This window comes from Somniosus microcephalus, chromosome 2 (genome assembly GCF_052327205.1).
Source record: "Somniosus microcephalus isolate GS21.2 chromosome 2, FLI_Smic_1.0, whole genome shotgun sequence".
In the NCBI taxonomy this organism is placed as follows: domain Eukaryota; kingdom Metazoa; phylum Chordata; class Chondrichthyes; order Squaliformes; family Somniosidae; genus Somniosus; species Somniosus microcephalus.
In genome coordinates this window covers 268,793,969-268,814,458 of record NC_140988.1, presented here as the reverse complement: position 1 = coordinate 268,814,458, position 20,490 = coordinate 268,793,969, and positions in this window count along the sequence as shown.

The window sequence follows — 20,490 nt, the reverse complement described above, 5'->3', positions numbered from 1 at the left end:
GGGAACAGTACCCGTGAATTGGAGGGTAGCTAATGTTACCCCAATATTTAAAAAGGGGGGTAGAGAGAAAGCAGGGAATTATAGACCAGTAAGCCTTACATCGGTTGTGGGCAAAATGCTAGAGTCCATTATTAAGGATAAAATAGCGGAGCACTTGACAAATGGGGAAAGGATCGGACAGAGTCAACATGGATTTACAAAGGGTAAATCGTGTTTGACTAATCTGCTGGAATTTTTTGAGGAAGTAACTGGTAAAATAGATGGGGGAGAGCCAGTGGATGTGGTGTACCTTGACTTCCAGAAAGCCTTCGATAAGGTTCCACACAAAAGATTGTCATGCAAAATTAAGGCTCATGGGATTGGGGGCAAAGTATTAACGTGGATAGAGAACTGGCTGGCGGATAGAAAACAGAGAGTTGGAATAAACGGCTCGTTTTCAGAGTGGCAGGCAGTGACCAGCGGGGTGCCGCAAGGATCTGTCCTGGGACCCCAGCTGTTCACAATATATATAAATGATCTGGATCAGGGAATTGGATGCAATATTTCCAAATTCGCTGACGACACTAAACTAGGAGGAGGGGTGGGCTCTGATGAGGATGTCAGGAGGCTACAGTGCGATTTGGACAGGTTGGGGGAATGGGCGGATACGTGGCAGATGCACTATAATGTGGATAAATGCGAGGTTATCCACTTTGGGGGTAAAAACAGGAGGGTAGATTATTATCTAAATGGCAATAGATTGGGAGATGGGGAAGTGCAGAGGGACCTGGGTGTTCTTGTGCACCAGTCACTGAAGGAGAGCATGCAGGTGCAACAGGCGATTAAGAAGGCAAATGGTATGTTGGCCTTCATATCAAGGGGGTTCGAGTATAGGAATAGGGATACCTTACTACAGCTGTACAAGGTGCTGGTGAGACCGCATCTGGAGTATTGTGTACAGTTTTGGTCGCCCCATCTGCGGAAGGATGTTCTTGCCATGGAAAGAGTGCAACGGCGATTCACCAGGCTGATACCTGGAATGGCGGGAATGACCTACGAAGAGAGATTAAATAGTTTGGGCTTGTACTCACTGGAGTTTAGAAGATTGAGAGGGGATCTCATCGAAACATATAAAATTATGGCAGGCCTGGACAGGCTGAATTCAGAGAGAATGTTTCCAATGGCCAGGGAGCACAGAACCAGGGGCCACAGTCTAAAAATAGCGGGCAAATCATTTAAAACAGAGATGAGGAAGAATTTCTTCACTCAAAGAGTGGTGAGCCTGTGGAATTCCCTGCCACAGAGGGCTGTGAAGGCTAATTCAATAAATATTTTCAAGAGAGAATTGGATATATTTCTGAAGGCTAAGGGGATTAAGGGTTACGGAGAAAAGGCGGGGACGGGGTACTGAACTGGTAAGATCAGCTATGATCTCAGACGAGGATCAGCCATGATCTCATTGAATGGCGGAGCAGGCTCGAAGGGCCGAATGGCCTACTCCTGTTCCTATCTCTATGTTACTATGTTACTATGTCTGATGCATTGTTCAATGTAGTGAACAATTTAAACACTTTGCCTATGGACAACTGGCAGAAGAATGAGAAGGTGCTGCATTTTTTTCAAGTGGCAGAATTTACCAAAGTCCAGGGCAATATTGTGGCACATATGTGGCCATATAGGATTTTGCATACAAATCCTTTCCTTTCATGAACTGCAAGGATTTCCACTGCATAAATATCTAGGCTGTATGTGACCATCAGAATGGGATCATTCAACTGAATGCCTGCACTCCGCGCGCGTTCATTACACCTTCATGTTAAGGCAGTCCGTGGTGCCAGGATTATTTCAGTCACAAAGAAGAGTGCAAGGCTGGCTCCTAAGATATTGAAACTATCCTCTTGAGCCCTGGATCATGACATCTCTGAGACAGACATGAACAGCAGCAGAAGACAGATGTGATGCGCACACAGTCACCAGGATCATCATTGAGCAAAGGACAGGCACTGTAAAGCAGTGCTTCAGATTCTCTAGGCAGATCTGGGTCATCCTACAAATCAGTGGTGCCCCGATCTTCAAAATCCCAGCATGTTGAAGCCAGAGCAGAAAGCCCCTTGGAAACTGAAACCCAAGGCCTCCATACCAGCAATGTGAGCAACCATGAGAGATTGTCCTAATGTGCAAATGACTTCTGTCACTCAGGGCTTCACTGCAGTGTTCCCTGCTGTTGCCACACTCTCCATGGTGACCTTTTGTTTCGTGACAGTACACTAGCTACTAGATCGTGCAGGCTGCTTGGCACACTTTCTAATGACTGTAGAAAATGTTGGTGCTCAGATAGAATTATTTTGTTAAATTCAGGACATGTGAGGTTGGGAACCTTGGGCTCTGCAGCTGAGGATATGCACAGGCTGGTCCTCTGCCTCCACAATCATTGGTGCTCTGTGCTTTAACTGATGGAGCCAGCTCATGCTGCCTACCTAATTCCCCCTGGGTGCCTGTGCCTGTGCTGGTGTTACCGTTAGAGTTGTAGTGTATGTACCTTTAAGAGAGAACTACTTTTACAGCTCCTGTATACTGTAGTACCGGCAGTGACCACACCTGTATATAAGCCTTGAGCGTGCCTCTGTACCCCAGTCTTGAGACTACCCTACTCCAGTAAATACCTGTTGATTGTTAAGTTACCATGTGGTTATTGAAAAACATCATACTCTCAGAATCACGGATCTAACAGTGGCGACGAGTGTTGATTCGAATCTACCTGCAACTCTGCATTTCCCTTCGAGGATTCGCTCCAGGAGGGCGCTGGAAGAAAGTCGAGGCCAGAAACACGGGCGTCGACCATGAGCAACCGCCCAGTCGTCCGGCAGAGAGTGAACATCGCAGGGGAGGCTGTGGAGAGCCGGGCTTGGTTCCCCAGCCACGACGATCAGCAATAGACTGACGACAGGTACAGCGCAGACCCTTCCCGGACAGCGGCGGCTGGAGCCGACCGACGGCGGAGAGAAAGCCGAGCAGCGTCGACGGGGTAAGACAGAGGGTGAAGTGCACAGGGCGCAGCCGGGGGTTGAAAACCGAGCGGCGTCGAGGAAAAACAAAATGGAGAGAGAGAGGGTAAAGCAACAGCCGGGTTCAGGACCGAGCGGCGGAAACGGGAAAGGCGCACAAAAAAAAAAAAGAACGCGCAGAGCACAGCCAGGGCTCAAGGGCTGAACAGTGTCCACGGGGAGAAGAAGGGAGAGCGCGAGAGACGCCATTGAGCCACGGAGAAGAAGGAAGAGCGCGGGAGACGCCATTTTTAGAAGCCGCAGCGGAGAAGACGGGCGAGCACGGGAAGGAAGGAAAGCGCGGGAGACGCCATTTTGTGCCAGCGGAGAAGGGGAAGTGCGGGAGATGCCATTTTTGACAGTTAAATCACACCCAGGGATGCAGAAGAGTGGCAGTATCTCTACGTTCGACAATGAAGTCGAAGATTGGGTGATATATGTGGAACGTATTGAGGTGTACTGCAGGGCGAATGAAGTGCCAGATGCTAGGAAAGCACTGGTTTTGTTAAATTCCATGGGTGCAAAAACTTATGGGTTACTGCGAAACCTAATAACCCCAGAGAAGCCTGTGAACAAGAATTTCGAAAGCATAGTAGAAATCCTACAGGACCACTTAAACCCCACACTGCTGCTGATAGCAGAACAATTTAAGTTCCATAAAAGGAACCAACACAAAGACGAAAGCAATGCTAAGTACCTAACAGAACTGCGCAAGCTATCGAAACACTGCCAGTTTGGAGTGGGACTAGCAGATACGTTAAGGGATAAGTTTGTGTGTGGGCTGCAAAGTGAAGGAACCCAGAAATGGCTTCTATCAGAAAAGGATCTTACGCTGGACAAGGCTTTCAGTATGGCAGTATCACACGAAGCAGCCACAAGGGGCGCTGCAGAGATACAACGGAGACCGCAAGAATATGGCACCAATGAAATGTCCTATGGAACACGGAAGTGCTATCGCTGCGGCAGAACAACACATGACCAGAAGGATTGTTGGTTCAAGGACCAAGTGTGCAGACAGTGTGGAAAAGCAGGACACATAGCAAGAGTCTGCAGGTCTGGGAAGAAAACCAACAGTAAGAAATCTCCACAGGAGAAGTACAAAAAGGTACACCAGGTGATGGACAGTAGTTCAGACAAACAGAAAAGTGACACAGACTCCGGAAGCAAGGAGCTTGGTTGTCTGAAACTAAATAAGGTAACCAAAATGGAGGATCACCAGACTATCTGGGTTACACTCAAGATAGACGGAGTCCAAGTGAAAATGGAATTGGACACAGGATCAGCCCTAACAGTCATAAACCAAAGGGACTACAAGCGGCTATTTTCACATATACCCTTGAAAGCTACAGAGATTGTCTTGAAGACGTACACAGGGCAAAAAGTCTACCCCAAAGGAAAAATAAGGGTGAAAGTGATATATAAAGGCCAGGAAATACCTAAAATGGATATATATGTATTGCCAGATGGAGGACCACCACTGCTAGGACGTGAATGGATCCGGAAGATACAATTAGATTGGCATTCCATACAGGCACTGAAGGTTGAGGCCAAAAAGGATGACGACGTCACACCTGGACGACTGACAAAAATGCTAACTGACGCAAAAGAAGTGTTCCAGGAGGGACTCGGAACACTAAAAGGCATAACAGCAACGATTAAAATAAAGGAAAATGCAAGCGCAAAGTTTCTTAAGGCCAGACCAGTGCCTTATGCGACCAGACCAGCTGTCGAAGCAGAGCTGGAAGGGTTGGAACATTCAGGAGTACTGTCCAAAGTGGACTGGAGCGAGTGGGCTACACCCATCGTTCCTGTAATGAAGAGGTCGTTGAGTAATATGCCTGGGGAACCAAAGAAGGTCCGCATCTGTGGGGATTTTAAGGTGACAGTGAACCCAGTCCTTCACACGGTACAATATCCGCTTCCACGAATTGAGGATATTTTCGCCTCGCTATCTGGAGGTAAATGCTTCACCAAAATTGATCTAGCCCAGGCGTACTTGCAAATGGAGGTAGAAGAAGCCTCGAAACAATACCTTACGATTAACACTCATAAAGGTCTTTATCAATACAACCGGCTGGTGTTCGGGGTAGCACCCGCTCCGGCTATTTGGCAAAGGGCGATGGACCAAGTCCTGCAAGGGATTCCAAGGACCCAGTGTTATTTGGACGACATCCTGGTCACGGGCGAAAATGACAGTGATCACCTCGCCAACTTGGAGAAGGTGCTCACCAGATTAAAGGAATATGGGCTACGAGCTAATCGCCACAAGTTCGAGTTTTTCCAGAAGCAGATCTCGTAGTGTGGCCACGTCATCGATGAAGAGGGGTTACATAAGTCCCCTGAAAAGATTGAGGCAGTAGTCAAGGCTCCAGCACCGGAAAACGTGTCACAACTGAGGTCGTTCCTCGGGCTGGTAAACTACTACCATAAGTTCTTACCAAATTTGTCCATGGTATTACACCCACTGAACACCCTACTGCAAACAGGGGTACCATGGAAGTGGAATGACGAACGTAGACGAGCTTTCCAGAAGTGTATAGAATTGATCACATCAAAAGAGGTGTTGGCCCATTTCAATCCAGCACTATCAATTCGTTTGGCATGTGATGCATCACCCTATGGTATTGGAGCAGTGCTGTCGCACAAATTCCCAGACGGGTTGGAGAGGCCAGTAGCCTTTGCATCTCGGTCACTAACCTCAGCCGAGCGCAACTACGCCCAGATTGACAGGGAGGCCCTCAGCCTGGTATGGGGAGTAAAAAAATTCAACCACTATCTGCATGGGCAGAAGTTCACCTTGCTGACTGACCACCAACCACTTGTCTCCATCTTTAATCCTAAGAAGGGCGTTCCAGTAATGACGGCACAACGGTTACAAAGATGGTCCCTGTTTCTAGGGGCGAATCAATATGAAATAGAATATAAAGGCACGAAACAGCATGGAAACGCTGATGGGCTATCGCGCCTGCCACTGCCTACTGTGGAGGAAGCACCAGCAGTGGACCCTATCGAGATATTTTATTCGTCAATAATTGAACGATTGCCAGTAACGAACGCGGATATAGAGAAGGAGACCCGCAATGATCCGACGCTGTCGCGGGTATATGATTTGACGGTGAGGGGATGGCCAACACATGGCTACTCACTGTTGCCAGCATTCTCATCCAGAAGAGAACAGCTGTCAGTATGCCAGGGGACAGTGATGTGTGGATCCAGAGTGGTGATTCCACCCAAGTTAAGGGAGAGAGTGCTAAATGAGCTACATGAAGGTCATCTGGGGGGAGTGAAAATGAAAAGCCTTGCTAGGGCTTATGTGTGGTGGCCGGGAATCGATCAATAAATCGAAGACCTAACCAAGAGCTGCTCAGGATGCCAGAAGGTCCAAAATGCACCACCACATGCCCCTCTACACCCATGGGAGTGGCCCTCCTCTCCATGGCAACGGGTGCATATTGATTTTGCTGGTCCATTCATGGACTCAATGTTCTTAATAGCAGTGGATGCTCATTCGAAGTGGCCTGAGGTGATAAAAATGTCCTCAACCACTACAGAGAAAACGATTGCAGTCCTACGGACCATATTTGCCAGAAACGGCTTGCCAGAGCAGATTTGCTCTGATATTGGACCACAGTTTGTGTCCGAAGAGTTTCGAAAATTTATGAGAAGGAATGGGGTAAGGCATTACACATCCGCCCCGTATCATCCAGCCACAAATGGATTGGCTGAGAGGTTCGTACAAACCTTTAAGAAGGCGATAAAGGCCATGTGCGACGATGAAATTCCACTACAGCATACGGTGGACAATTTCTTATTAGCCTACCGAAACGCGACACATGCAGTTACCAACCAGACCCCGGCCATGATGTTCTTTAACCGAAGGTTGCGATCTCGTCTGGACTTGCTTAGACCAAATGTGCGAAGAAATGTTGAGGATAAACAATTCTAGCACATCAATGAGAAGCCGACAAGGAGCTTCAATGTAGGACAACCAGTCTTGGCCCGTGACTACCGAACAGAGAAATGGCAACCCGGAATGATATGCACACGGCAGGGGCCATTAATGTACACAGTGGGTGTCGGGGAGAACATTGTGAGATGCCACGTTGATCAGATCTTAGCGTCACAGGAACGAGTCAACCCCATGTCTTGCGTACCTGGGGATGAACCCGACATCTACCTCCGAACCAGTAGCAGTGGAACCCGATGAACCAACCGATGAAAAGGGGCCAGAATCGCCTCCGCACCAAGAACAAGAACCTCAGGAAAGGCGGTATCCCGAAAGGATCAGGAAGCCACCCCAAAGACTGAATCTATAAATGGACTATTGTTGTTTAATGTACATGTTAAAGTGTTAATTGTTATTTGAATATTAGGGGTACTACTAATCTAAAAGGGGAGGAATTGTAGTGTATGTACCTTTAAGAGAGAACTACTTTTACAGCTCCTGTATACTGTAGTACCGGCAGTGACCACACCTGTATATAAGCCTTGAGCATGCCTCTGTACCCCAGTCTTGAGACTACCCTACTCCAGTAAATACCTGTTGATTGTTAAGTTTCAGCATCCGTATGGTTATTGAAAAACATCATACTCTCAGAATCACGGATCTAACAAGAGTGAATGACATAGAGTGCTGTGAGGTGCTTGTCTTTAGGCTGTCACTTGGGCCAGTAGGGACAGCTTCAGGAGCACCTAGAAATACAAAAAAGTCATGTGCTACAATGATGGCCTAGTTGCAGCCCATGCAGCCCATGTTTTGCTGCAATGTATGCATGTGAGTGATTGAATTTTTTGGACTCTCCTCATCCCAGCCTCCCCATGGCCCGCACTCGCTATATTTTCTGGCACAACCAAGCTCAATGTGGCCTGTTCGTACTGTATGAGGGGTCTGAACTGAGGGAGGCCTCCTCTGGTTAGGCTCTGCTTTCTTCAGCTTTCTCCTGAAAGCAGAGTAGTAGTGAGATGCTGACAGTTAAAAGACCAAGTATAGACCATTGAGAACCAAATTATGCATCACACAGGTTAGTGGTGCATTAAGCTTGTTTTGTGAGCTCACTTTTCCAAGCAGTCATAAAGGACAGTTCCAGTTGTAAGTGATAGTAATAGCGTATGCCGTGCTGCAGTACAAGCATGCATACAAAGTTTTGAAAGAGCTACTTTACGAGGATATAGCATGCCTCCTCAGTCAGGGTGTAACAGGGTGAGAGGAATCAGTTAGTAAGCCAGATACTTTGCCCAACTACTTGACAGAGTACATTGCTGACTAGCTTTACCTTGGCATATTTCATGAGGGTATTAATTGTTTTACACATCTGCTTTCAATTCTGTGAGGTTGGACCAGTGCACTTCTGGTGAGTGATTCACCAGGACTGGAAAAGCTCCCCTCAGGATTCACTCATTTTTGGTAATCAGATCTGCTGTAATGACATTTGCTAGCTGACATGGAGTTTTCAAGGCAATTTCTTTCCACTGTTATTTGATTTTTAAATCTCTCCATGCTGAGTTCTACCGTTGATCAACAGACATTATGTTAAAACTTCGCAAGGACGAGATCAAAAATTAAATAACAGCTCCCAATTGGTGTGGCCCAAGTGGCCTACAGAATGCAATGTTGGCTGATGTATGTGCTTTGTGGGATCCCAGTCTAATGTCATTAGATCGTATCTGCACTGCATCCTTTCATCTATACTGAGTGACTCCAACAGAGGCATTTTCCAACATCCACTGCCGGTGCTCACCGGGGGGAGGAAAACCCATTGCACCCCAGAAAGTATGCTTCCTTTCACATAATATGGCGCAGCAATGATGAAACCACTGAGAAAAACATGGTGCCAATATGGAGTAGAAACTGTGAGGCTCACTTAACTATGGCATGAGTCAGAGTTCGGTGACAGCACTATAGCTCTGATTCTGCACCCCACACTCCCATCCAGCAAAACTCCATGCCAGAGAACAGCTTTGCAAACTTAACATCCTGATTGTTCTCACCTTTCCAGCTGAAAATGGGTAGACAGCAGAGATGAGGATTAAAAAGTTTTTTTTTTTAAATCTACACATTTGCAGACTTTGAAAAAGTAAAAATAAATTAAATTTATACACACAGAGGCAGCATCAATTACCCTGCTATTCAGCATATTAAACATCAGCAGAGAGAACAGATGAGCGGCCACCAGACTTTCCATTCAGTTCTATACTTATTCTGTACCAACATACTAAACAAATACATTTTATAGAACAATAACAAATACAGAGAAAGAATTTATATGTTATCATGAGTTAGAATTTTGTTGGTGAAAAAATAAATAAATACATTTTTTCAGTGTTGCTAAATGCCAATTCCCTACAGAAATAGACAGTTTCCTAGAAGTAAAGGGAATTAAGGGTTACGGGGAGCGGGCAGGAATTTGGACATAAGTCTAGGTTCAGATCGGACATGGCCCTGTGGGTAGTGGAGCGGGCCCAGGGGCCGTGTAGCCTGATCCTGCTCCTATTTCGTGTGTCTAATTCTGTTAGATTCAGGAGGTGGTTCAGTGATAGTAGATTGGCGGTTAGGATCAGATCAGCCATGATCTTATTGAATGGAGGAGCAGGCTCGAGGGGCCGATTGGCCTACTCCTGCTCCTATTTCTTCTGTTCTTATGTTCTTATGAAATTTCAGTCTGTGACGTCACCTGTTGCCGGGCGGCCCTTAATTGTCCTGCTGAGCCCACTGGGCAGGCTCAACAAGGTCAATCAAGTTAAAATCACGTGGATTGGACGCATCTCGATGGAGGCGGGACTACAACCCCGAAAGTTGTAGTCCCACCTCCCACCCGACTCCTGAATGAAAATCCTGCCCACAGAGTCATACGGCACAGAAGGAGGCCATTTGGATATGTGAAGAGAAATGTGAAGAGAAATGACTGCTGTAGTGTATGTATCTTTAAGGGGAGAACTACTTTTTACATCTCCTGTATACTGTAGTCCGGCAGTGACCACACCTGTATATAAACCCTGAGTAGGGATCTGTACAGTTAGTTTTAGAGTAACCCTCATCCAGTAAACACCTGTTGATTGTTCCCTGCAGTCTCTTGTCTAATTATTGAAGGACACACGACATCAAGATACACGAATCTAACATTGGCAACGAGAAGATTCAAACCTACCTGCAACTCTGCATCACCTCCCAGGGATTCGCTCCTGGAGAACAGTGAAAGAAGAAGGCTGAGTCCAGAAGCAGGGGCGTCGACCATCCAGCGGAGACTTGAGCATCGCAGGGGAGGCTGTTGAGAGCTGGGCTTGGTTCTCCAGTCACGGTGGTCCAGCGAAACGGGCTGGCAACAGGTACGGTGCAGACCCTTCCCGGACAGCGGCGGCTAGAGCTGACCGACGGCACAGAAAAAGGCCGAGCAGCGTCGACGGGAGAAGAGAGAGGGTAGAGCGCACAGGGCGCAGCCGGTGTTCAGGACCGAGCGGCGTCGACGGGAGAAGAGAGAGGGTAGAGTGCACAGGGCGCAGCCGGTGTTCAGGACCGAGTGGCATCAATGAGAGAGAGCAGAGCGCAGCCGGTGTTCAAGGGCCGAGCAGCGTCAGTGGGGAAGAAAGGAAAGCGCGGGAGACGCCATTTTGAGCTGCAGCGGAGAAGAAGGGAGAGCGCGGGAGACACCATTTTGAGCCACAGTGGAGAAGAAGGGAGAGCACGGGAGATGCCATTTTGAGCCAGTCTAACCACACCCAGGGATGCCGAAGAGTGGCAGTGTCACAGCGTTCGACAATGAAGTCGAAGATTGGACGACATATGTCGAACGCATAGAAGTGTACTGCAAGGCGAATGAAGTGCCAGATGACAGGAAAGCGCTGGTATTGTTGAATTCAATGGGTGCAAAAACGTATGGCTTACTGCGAAACCTAGTAACCCCAGAGAAGCCAGTGGAAAAGGATTTTGAAAACATAGGCCCTGATTTTCGGCTTGTGTGGGAAATGGTCGGATTTACCCGAATGTGGGGTTTCTGACACACATAAAAAAGTGTCAGCCAGCCCCACGCAATTTTCCCTCAATTGGCCAATTAATTCTCAGCATGTGGGAAGCCTTGCTAATTGTCTAAATCGAGTCAGAAATCCCCACAGTATGATGTCATCATTCGTGGTGCTTTCAAGGTCCATGGCAAGCACTGCATCCTCTGAAGGCTTCCAAATGAACCATACAGGATGGCAGAGGAGCATGCAGCAGCTGTGGCCAGTGCCAGGCCCCGAGCTGCCTTCAAATTCGACGAGGCTTCACTGCAGGCATTATTGGATGGGGTAAGGGCCCACAGGGAGGCCCTCTTCCCTAGGTCAGGGAGGATGAGGCCTCCCACTGAGACCAATGCTGCATGGATGCAGGTGTCAGCAGATGCCAACTCGCTGGGAGTCACCAGAGGAACCTTGGCATTACATCTGTAACTCCTTCCTTTACTCCCCCACAGTACCATCCAGAGCCCCCGTCCTCACTGTGGAGGAGGAAGAGGCTGTGCAGCCAGACTCCTCAGAGGAAGCTCCAACCTCTGAGGGTGCAGCGTCAGCAGAAGTAAGCGCACCCAGCACCAGCGCAGACACTCACACCTCGGGGGGACCTTTGGGACATAGAGTAGTGTTGTCACCTGGTGTTTCACAGCTGACAAGTGAGCCTCAGCAGATTCTGGAGACAGGGACAGCAGTGGAGAGTCCTCGTCGGAGGGCGCAGGGCTCTGCCAGCTCAGCTCAGCTGCGCTGCATCTCGACCCTCTGCCTCTGGGTCCATCCGCAAGAGAAGAGGTGATGGATCGCCATGCACAGATGCAGGAGTCTCTGGCAGGTTTTGTCTCCAGGGTTTCTGCGAGTGTGGAGCGAATGGAGGAGTCCAGAGCAACCATGAGCAGAGCCTTTGTGGAGTCATTGGTGCATGAACGCAGCACCATGGAAAGGTTGGCAACCTCCATGGAGGAGATAACTCGCCAGGGTACGGAAAACATGGTGAGTGCTCATAAGAGAATGACATCTCCTGAGGAGCGTTGGCCATCTGTTGAACAGAGAAACCAGATCTTCATGGAAGTCCTTCTGAGTAGGACTGCCAGTGCAGAAATGGGTCCCACTGGCCCCCTAAAGCGCAGTAAGGTGCTCTCAAGCCACTTCCAAGCGCAGGCCCCTTCTGGCTTGTGCAGCTTCAGGTGAGTGAGCAGCAGCCTGGTGCTCCTGGTAATCATCCTGCTGTTCCTGGTTCTGCTGCTGCCACCTCTGCTGTTGGAGATCCTCTAATGCCAGGAAGGGAAGGTGCCAAAGGCCTCCCATGCTTCTAGCAGATGCCTCGGTTGAGGAGGTCCTGAGTTAGGGTGGTGAGAGGGGCTTCCCAGAAGCTCACACTGAAGAAGTGTGTGAGGCTCCAACTTTCTGCAGCTGCTCCTAAGGCTTCAAATAGTTCCCCCAAGCCTTGATCAACAAGGTCCTGCAGCCTGCAAATGCTGCCTCTTTAAATCTCTTCAGCCCTCAGCGACCTGCTGCTGCAAGCAAGCAAGCCAGCTGTTTTCATGCCAGCTCTCATCGGCGGGGTTCCCCGCAGGCGGGTTTCAGGTGGGGAAAGCCCCAAAGTTGCAACGGCACGGGGAAATCGTCCTTAACAAGGTGATCATTGGTGATTAGTGTGCCGACAAGCAGTCCCGCCAGTGGCGGGCGGGACTGAAGCGGGGCGCGTGGAAACGGCGGTCCGAAAGTCGGACGGGGTGGGGAAACAGGCAGGAGGGGTCCCGACCCGCTTTTTCCGCGATTTTCGGACCACGGCCGCATGAAAAGCCGCCCGACAGCTGCCTGAAAATCGGGGCCATAGTGTCAATCCTACAGGACCACTTAAACCCCACACCGCTGCTGATAGCAGAAAGATTTAAGTTTCACAAAAGGAACCAGCATAAAGATGAAAGTAATGCTGAGTATTTAACGGAACTGCGCAAGCTATCGAAACACTGCCAGTTTGGAACGGGACTAGCAGATACTTTAAGGGACAAGTTTGTGTGTGGGCTTCAAAGTGAAGGAACCCAGAAACGGCTTCTATCAGAAAAGGATCTTACGCTGGACAAGGCATTCAGCATGGCAGTATCACACGAAGCAGCCGCACGGGGCACTGCAGAGATACAACGGAGACTGCAAGAATATGGCACAAATGAAATGTCATACGGAACAGTGAAGTGCTATCGCTGCAGCAGAACAACACATGACCATAATGATTGCTGCTTCAAGGACAAAGTGTGCAGACAGTGTGGAAAAGTAGGACACATAGCAAGAGTCTGCAGGTCGGGAAAGAAAACCAGCAGCAAGAAATCTCCACAGGAGAAGTACAAGAAGGTACATAAGGTGACGGAGAGTAGTTCAGATGAACAGAAAAGTGATACAGACTCCGAAAGCAAGGAGCTGGGTTGTCTGAAACAACATAATGTGATCAAAACAGAGGATCACCAAACTATCTGGGTCACACTCAAAATAGCCGGAGTCCAAGTGAAAATGGAATTGGACACAGGATCAGCCCTAACAGTCATAAACCGAAGGGACTACAAGTGGCTATTCTCACATATACCCTTGAGAGATACAGAGATTGTCTTGAAGACGTACACGGGGCAAAAAGTCTCCCCCAAAGGACAAATAAGGGTGAACGTTATATATAACGGCAAGGAAACACCAAAAATGGACATATATGTATTGCCAGATGGAGGACCACCACTACTAGGACGTGAATGGATCCGGAAGATACAGCTAGATTGGCATGCCATACAAGCACTGACTGTAGATGCCAAAAAGGATGACGACGTCACACCTGGACGACTGTCAAAAATGCTAACTGACGCACAAGAAGTGTTCCAGGAGGGACTCGGAACACTAAAAGGCATAACAGTGACGATCAAAATAGAGGAAAATGCAAGCCCAAAGTTTCTTAAGGCCTTATGCGATCCGCCCAGCCGTCAAAGCAGAGCTGGAATGTTTGGAACATTCAGGAGTACTGTCCAAAGTGGACTGGAGCGAGTGGGCTACACCCATCGTTCCTGTAATGAAGAGGTCGTTGAGTAATACGCCTGGGGAACCAAAGAAGGTTCGCATCTGTGGGGACTTTAAGGTGACAGTGAACCCAGTCCTTCACACGGTACAATATCCGCTTCCGCGGATTGAAGATAGTTTCACCTCGCTATCTGGAGGGAAACGCTTCACTAAGATTGATCTGGCCCAGGCGTACCTGCAAATGGAGGTAGAAGAAGCCTCGAAACAGTACCTCACGATCAACACTCATAAAGGTCTCTACCAATTCAACCGGCTGGTGTTCGGGGTAGCATCAGCTTCGGCTATTTGGCAAAGGGCAATGGATCAAGTCCTGCAAGGGATTCCAGGGACCCAGTGTTATTTGGACGACATCCTGGTCACGGGCGAAAATGACAGTGATCACCTCGCCAACCTGGAGCAGGTGCTCACTAGATTGAAGAAATATGGGCTCCGAGCTAACCGCCACAAATGCAAGTTTTTCCAGAAGCATATCTCGTATTGTGGCCACGTTATTGATGAAGAGGGGTTACATAAGTCCCCTGAAAAGATTGAGGCAGTAGTCAAGGCTCCAGCACCGGAAAATGTGTCACAACTGAGGTCGTTCCTCGGGCTGGTGAACTACTACCATAAGTTCTTGCCGAATTTGTCTACAGTACTACACCCACTGAACATCCTACTGCAAATGGGGGTACCATGGAAGTGGAATGACGAATGTAAACGAGCTTTCCAGAAGTGTAAAGAATTGATCACATCAAAAGAGGTGTTGGCTCATTTCAACCCAGCACTACCAATTCGGTTGGCGTGTGATGCATCACCCTATGGCATTGGAGCGGTGATATCGCACAAATTCCCGGACGGCTCAGGCAGGCCAGTAGCCTTTGCATCTCGGTCACTAACCCTAGCCGAGCGTAACTATGCCCAGATTGACAGGGAGGCCCTCAGCCTAGTGTGGGGAGTGAGAAAGTTCAACCAGTATCTGCACGGGCAGAAGTTCACCTTGCTGACTGACCACCAACCACTTGTCTCCATCTTTAATCCAAAGAAGGGCATTCCGGTGATGACTGCGCAATGGCTACAAAGATGGTCCCTGTTTCTAGGGGCGAACCAATATGAAATCGAGTATAAGGGCACGAAACAGCATGGAAATGCTGATGGGCTATCATGCCTGCCACTGCCTACTGTGGAGGAAGCACCAGCAGTGGACCCTGTCGAAATATTTTATTCGACTATAATTGAACGCTTGCGAGTAACAAACGCTGATAAAGAGAAGGAGACCCGAAATGACCCGACACTGTCTCGGGTATATGACTTGACGGTGAAGGGATGGCCAACACATGGCGACTCACTGTTGCCACCGTTCTCATCCAGAAGGGAACAGCTGTCAGTATGCCAGGGGACCTTGATGTGTGGATCCCGAGTGGTAATTCCACCCAAGTTAAGGGAGAGAGTGCTCAATAAGCTTCACGAAGGCCATCTGGGAGGGGTGAAAATGAAGAGCCTTGCTAGGGCTTATGTGTGGTGGCCGGGGATCGATCAGCAAATCAAGGACCTGACAAAGAGCTGCTCAGGGTGCCAGAAGGTCCAAAATGCACCACCATATGCCCCTCTACACCCATGGGAGTGGCCCTCATCTCCATGGCAACGGGTGCATATTGATTTTGCTGGTCCATTCATGGACTCAATGTTTTTAACAGCTGTGGATGCGCACTCGAAATGGCCTGAGGTGATCAAAATGTCCTCCACCACCATGGAGAAAAGTATTGCAGTCCTACGGACCATATTTGCCAGGAACGGCTTGCCAGAGCAGATTTGCTCTGATAACGGACCACAGTTTATGTCCGAAGAGTTTCGAAGATTTATGAAAAGGAATGGGGTAAGGCATTACACATCCGCCCCGTATCATCCAGCCACAAATGGATTGGCTGAGAGGTTCGTACAAACCTTTAAAAAAGCAGTAAGGGCCATGTGCGATGACGACATTCCACTGCAGCATAAGGTGGACAATTTCCTGTTAGCCTACAGAAATGCGACACATGCAGTCACCAACCAGACCCCGGCCATGATGTTCTTTAACCGAAGGTTGAGATCTTGTCTGGATTTGCTCAGACCAAATGTACGAAGAGATGTGGAGAATAAGCAATTCCAGCACATCAATGAGAAGCCGACAAGGAGCTTCAATGTAGGGCAACCAGTCTTGGCCCGCGACTACCGAACAGAGAAATGGCAACCAGGAACGATATGCACACAGCAGGGGCCACTGATGTACACAGTGGATGTTGGGGAGAACATTGTGAGACACCATGTTGACCAGATCCTAGAGTCACAGGAACGAGTCAACCCCATGTCTCGCGTACCTGGTGATGAACCCGACATACAGGTAGCATCTACCCCAGAAACAGTAGCATCGGAAGCTGATGAACCAACCGACGACAGGGGGCCAGAATCGCCTCCGCACCAAGAGCAAGACACTCAGGAAAGGCGCTATCGAGAAAGGATCAGGAAGCCGCCCCAAAGACTGAATTTATAAATAGACTATTTTCAGTTAATGTTGCATGTTAAAAGTGTTAATTGTAATTAGTTGATATTTAATTGTTAAATGAATGTTATGGTACTGTTAATCTAAAAGGGGAGGAATTGTAGTGTATGTACCTTTAAGGGGAGAACTACTTTTTACAGCTCCTGTATACTGTAGTACCGGCAGTGACCACACCTGTATATAAACCCTGACTAGGGATCTGTAAAGTTAGTTTTAGAGTAACCCTCATCCAGTAAACACCTGTTGATTGTTCCCTGCAGTCTCTTTTCTAATTATTGAAGGACACACAACATCAAGATACACGGATTTAACAACTGCATAGACATGTGAAGAGAAAAAGATTGGTGAAGTCAAGCGTAGGTCCCTTGCAGTCAGAATCAGGGGAATTTATAATGGGAAACAAAGAAATGGCAGACCAACTAAATTCATACTTTGGTTCTGTCTTCACAAAGGAGGACACAAATAACCTCCCAGAGATGCCGGGGAACATAGGGCCTGATGAAAGCATGGAACTGAAAGAAATCAGTATTTGTAGGGAAATGGTGCTAGGAAAATTGATGGGACTGAAGGCCGATAAATCCCCAGGGCCTGATAATCTACATCCCAGGGTACTTAAGGAAGTGGCCCTAGAAATATTGATGCATTGCTGGTCATCTTCCAGAACTCGATAGACTCTGGAACAGTACCCATGGATTGGAGGGTAGCTAATGTTACCCCACTATTCAAAAAAGGTGGTAGAGAAAAAGCGGGGAATTATAGACCGGTAAGCCTGACATCGGTAGTGGGGAAAATGCTAGAATCTATTATAAAAGATGTAATAGCAGAGCACTTGGTAAGCAGTGACAGGATTGGACAAAGTCAACATGGATTTACAAAAGGTAAATCATGCTTGACTAATCTACTGGAATTTTTTGAGGATGTAACTGGTAAAATAGATAAGGGAGAACCAGTGGATGTGGTGTATTTGGACTTTCAGAAGGCTTTCGATAAGGTCCCACATAAGAGATTAGCGTGCAAAATTAAGGCACATGGGATTGGGGGCAAGGTATTGACTTGGATAGAGAACTGGTTGGCGGACAGAAAGCAAAGAGTTGGAATAAACAGGTCATTTTCCGAGTGGCAGGCAGTGACTAGTGGGGTACCGCAAGGATCGGTCCTAGGACCCCAGCTGTTCACAATATATATTAATGATCTGGACGAGGGAATTGGATGTAATATCTCCAAATTTGCAGACTACACAAAGCTGGGTGGGAGGGTAAGCTGTGAGGAGGATGTCGAGAAACTCCAGTACGATTTGGACAGACTGGGTGATTGGGCAGAAACATGGCAAATGCACTATAATGTGGATAAATGTGAGGTTATCCACTTTGGTGGCAAAAACAGGAAGGCAGATTATTATTTGAATGGCAGTAGATTGGGAGAAGGGGAAGTGCAAAGAGACCTGGGTGTTCTTGTGCACCAGTCGTTGAAGGTAAGCATGCAGGTGCAGCAGGTGGTTAAGAAGGCAAAGGGTATGTTGGCCTTCGTAGCAAGAGGGTTTGAGTACAGGAACAAGGATGTCTTGCTGCAGTTGTACAGGGCCTTGGACCGCACCTTGAGTATTGTGTGCAGTTTTGGTCGCCTTACCTGAGGAAGGACGTTCTTGCCATGGAAGGAGTGCAGCGAAGATTCACCAGGCTGATACCTGGGATGGCAGGAATGACATATGAGGAGAGATTGTGTCGATTGGGCTTATACTCACTGGAGTTTGGAAGATTGAGAGGGGATCTCATCGAAACCTATAAAATTCTGTCAGGCCTGGACAGACTAGATGCAGGGGTCATAGTCTAAGGGTAAGGGGTAAGCCATTTAGGACTGAAATGAGGTGGAATTTCTTCACCCAGAGAGTGGTGAACCTGTGGAATTCTCTGCCACAGAGGGCGGTAGAGGCCAGTTCATTAAATATATTCAAAAAGGAGTTGGATATATTTCTTAAGACTAAAGGGATCAAGGGATATGGGGAGAAGGCAGGGACAGGGTACTGAATTTGGATGATCAGCCATGATCTCATTGAATGGCGGAGCAGGCTCGAAGGGCCGAATGGCCTACTCCTGCTCCTATCTTCTATGTTTCTATGTAAGTCTGTGCCGGCTCTTTGTAGAGCAATCCAGTCAGTCCCATTCCCCCGCTCTATCCCCGTAGCCCTGCAAGTTTATTTCCCTCAAGTGCCTATCCAGTCTCCCCTTGAAAACATCGAGTGTCTCCACTTCCACCACTTCCGTTGGCAGCGAATTTCAGGTCACCTCCACTCGCTGCATAAAAAGGTTTTTCCTCACATCCCCCTGTATCTCTTGCCCACAACCTTAAATCTGTGTCCCCTAGTCCTTGTACCATCAACTCATGGGAACAGCCTTTCCCCGTCTAGCCTATCCAAACCCATCATAATCTTGTACACCTCTATCAAATCACCACTCAACCTCCTTTGCTCTAATAAAAACAAATCCAGCTTCTCCAACCTGTCCTTGGAGCTAAGATCCCACATCCCCGGAACCATTCTGGTAAATCTCCTCTGCACCTTCTCAAGGGCCTTCACATCCTTCCTAAAGTGTGGTGACCAGAACTGGATGCAATACTCCAGTTGTGGCCTAACCAGCAGTTTATAAAGGTTCAGCATAACTCCTCTACTTTTGTACTCAAAATTAAAGGTGGAAATCCAAAAGTTGCTGTCCGAGATGTGCTGCTCTGTGGTTAGCTTCATGAAAACGGCATCTCGCTGTCTGGCTCCCCATTCAAATGCAATGAGCGGCGTGAAATCCGGAACCTGCGCAGTTGATACAAACTAAATTCGCCACAGAAAGATAGGGCTTGTCCATTTCAGTCCAAGTACCCTTTTAATGGTGTGATAAGTGTTAATAACTGCCCGTCAACCTCTCTGGCTCTGAAAATTAACTATTCCTTCAAGTTTTAATTGTTGTATGAGATTTTTTTTTATTTAAGTTTCTTTTTACTTTTTCTTTCTGGTTCTTTTTTTCTCCCTCTTTATCCAATGCGCTAAGTGTGGTAAATAAGGTTGGTGAGCGGCAGGCGCAAATAGCCACATGGAAATATGATGTCGTGGCGATAACGGAGACCTGGCTCAAAAAATGACAGGATTTGGTTTTAAATATTCCTGGATATAAGGTGTTCAGGAAAGATAGAAGGTGGTGTGACAGTATTGCTTAAGGAGAATATTACAGTGCTGGGGAGAGAGGACGTCCTGGAGGGGTCAAGGACAGAATCTATTTGGTTAGAGTTAAGAAATAATAGAGGTGCCATTACACTACTAGGTGTATTCTATAGGCCACCAACTAGTGGGAAGGATATAGAGGAGCAAATTTGCAGGGAAATTACAAAGACGTGCAAGAACTAAAGAGTAGTAATAATGGGGGACTTCAATTATCCTAATATAGACTGGGATAGTAATAGTGTAAAGGGCAGAGATGGGGAAGAATTTCTGACGTGTGTTCAGGTGAACTTTCTTGATCAATGAGGAAGGAGGCATTGCTGGATCTGGTTCTGGGGAATGAGGTTGGCCAAGTGGAGCAAGTGTCAGTAGGGGAACATTTAGGGAACAGTGATCATAGTATCATAAGGTTGAGATTAGCTGTGGAAAAGGACACGGAGCAATCTAGAGTAAAAATATTTAATTGGAGGAAGGCAAATTTCAGTGGGCTGAGAACGGATCTGGCCCAGGTAAATTGGAATCAAAGAGCTGGATTTTCTCAATGGGGAGCTGTTGGAGGCGGGACTCCCACTTGTCGGGTTTCAGTCCCGCCTTATTCAACTTCTGGCCAACCCACACTATTTTTCCTTGATTGACCTTGTTAAGCCTGCCCAGCGGGTTTAGCAGGCCAATTAAATTTTTGACAGATGAATTGTCATCGTTTGACAGCCCTGTGA